The sequence below is a fragment of the Triticum aestivum genome, chromosome 7D, assembly GCF_018294505.1.
Source record: "Triticum aestivum cultivar Chinese Spring chromosome 7D, IWGSC CS RefSeq v2.1, whole genome shotgun sequence".
NCBI classification, from domain to species: Eukaryota; Viridiplantae; Streptophyta; class Magnoliopsida; order Poales; family Poaceae; genus Triticum; species Triticum aestivum.
In genome coordinates this window covers 27,132,256-27,134,943 of record NC_057814.1, presented here as the reverse complement: position 1 = coordinate 27,134,943, position 2,688 = coordinate 27,132,256, and positions in this window count along the sequence as shown.

Sequence of the window (2,688 nt, the reverse complement as noted above, 5' to 3'; positions counted from 1 at the left end):
CCGCCGTCTTCACCTGCACCACCGAAAGAGCATCATCATCACCGTTTCCTCGGATGAAGCTGCGGCCTAATCGGCGCCACCAAAGAGGTTGTACACTAATCGCCGCATTTTCTTCTTGATTCGATCTCACGGTGCTACCGGCGCTCGGTCCCGAGCCGACACGGCGCGACTCCATCCACGGCGGCATCGCCGGCCACTTCCTCTACGGCGTCGCTCCCTCGGCGGCGACGTCCACATCAGTAGGAGCTGCTGCTGCTTTAGCTCTCACTCGCGCTGCTGCTCTGCTCTTGATCTCGGTCCCCTGCCTGGTCTGCTCTTGCTCTTGCTCGCGCTCGCGCTGCTGCTCTCGCTCTTGCTCTTGCTTGCGATGCTGCTCCGATTTAGCTACACTTCAGTCGACTGAATCGACTTTTGGGTCAGTCGATTTTCATAGGGTGGGGGATCGCCGGAGTTAAGGAAGAACCAGCCGCAGCAGGGAGGGAAGCTCGCCGGAGAGGTACCCCACTATCTACCTTAGGGTTCAGGGTGGGGGCGGTGGTCGCCGGCGGTGGTGGGGCGGTGGCGTGTGGATCGTCGAAGAAAAATCTCGGCACGGGGGGGCCTAGAGGGATGGTCGGGGCGGCGGCGGTGGGGAGTGTTTTCGGGGCGGGCGGGGAGATGCATCGCCGGCCGCGAGCGGCGGGGGGCGGCTGTTTGGCCGGTGGTGGCTGGCGGCTCAGGGGGGTGGAGGTTCAAGATGAACTGCAGGCCCTTGATTTCGTATCCAACGGCTATAAAATCGACTGACCAAAGATGAAAAAGTCAGTCGACTGACGTGTAGCCTCACCTCTTGTGCATTCAGTTTCGACAGTAAAATTCAGTTTCGACAGCAAAATTCAGTTTCGACAGTTAAGTTCAGTTTCGACAGTTAAATTCAGTTTCGACAGTTAAGTTCAGAGATGAGCGGCTGATGTATACATCTAGCACTTTGTGGTTATGTATTTTACGTCATCTATTGGAGATGCTATTAGAATTCCACTCAGGTTAACGTTGTCTCTCTTGTCCTGCTTCAGCCTCGGTGTCGTACAACTCACCGGAGCTGCTCCAACGATGAAACCCTCCATCACAGCGGAGCAGTACCTCGGGCTCCATCTCCAGACACCTAAGATCTTCTTCCCCTCCTTCGACAGCCAAGTCAGCCGGAGCATCCTCACCAGCCAACCCAATCACGCTGAGATCGACATGGCTTCGCCAAAGAGGTTGTACACTTCTTGTGGTTTGAATTAATCTCACCATGCTTCTTTGCATCATGTGATCTTCCAATTCTTGTGAACCAAACACCTAGATTGGCAGAAATCCTGTGTTTTTAAATTCTCTGTGTTGCACGTGCATTCCTATCCTATTCCTGTCTATTTCCTATCCCTGCATTGTTAGAATCCTCAAATTCAAACAAGCCCTTACACAATTACTTCCGTTACAGATATGTGTCAAAGAAAACCTTGTGTGGTTTGTCCTGCTCTTGCGGTGATGTGTTCCACCCCAGCTCAGCTGCTCCAACGACGGAAGGGTTCACCACAGCAGGGATCCGCTCTCCAGACTGTCTTTCGCCGCCTTAGATCTTCTTCCCCGCCGCCGGTAGCCACGACAACTGCATTACCATCATCAACTGAGCAGATGACCTTGAGGACTACACGGGTCCGCAAGAGAGGTTGCACTCTTCCGTGTCTGCTTACGTTATGCATCGCTTAATATGATGACATGCTACTTTATCATCGTGTTCACCTATTAGACTCCGACTCAGATCCAAACTTATGCTGAAACTTGAGTTTTTAAATGGTTGTGGGGTACATATTGGGGCAGCAATCAGTACTATCTGTCTACTATCTGGTTAATCTCGGGTGTCTACTACGAGTTTCGTGTTGGGTGAAAACAAACATTAAAGGAGCCATTATCTGTATTTTTTAACTAAAGCTATTATCTGCCTGCTATCATTGGTTTTGGGTCTATCCACAGTTTGCTACCTTCACTCTGGATTTGTGCATGCACTCCTTACATAATCTCACTATGTTTTATTCCTATGCATGTCAGTTATTGTACACAATGGAACTGGACATGTAGAGCAAAAGAGACGAGCCTTGCGTGGCAATAAAATTTCATGCAGACGTCGCTCCATGGTGGGCGCAAAGGCAGCCCCCCCTCCACCCATTTCGGATCGTAATCAAGAGGAAGATAACTGTTCTGAGGGGGATTCAGAAGCAGAAGACCACTCCTATTTACCCCATGAGGTCTTTGCTCTAAGTTGGCATGCTGATGTTGGTAATATCATGCATATGGTGCCTTGCATTGCTTACTGTATACATCAAAGATGCCATCTGCTTAGTTTAGACATGCTTTGTGTCAATGCCATCTGTTTAGTTTCTTTATCGTATATGTGAATCATGCAATGCCATCTTGTTTAGCCAGGCATCATATATGTGAATTTTGCAATGCCACCCTGGTTAGCCAGTCATCTTATATGTGAATTATATCATGACATCATTTTTTATTATGTGTTAAATTTGTCAACAATTTTAGTACATTCAATTACTCTTCATGTGCATCTGCCATTCGACATGGTCATGGAAAAATCTGGAGTGGAAACAAGGTCTTCAGAGCAGACAATGCTATCTGACGAAGCGCATGTCTTGCTGGTTACAGATAGCTCCTCAG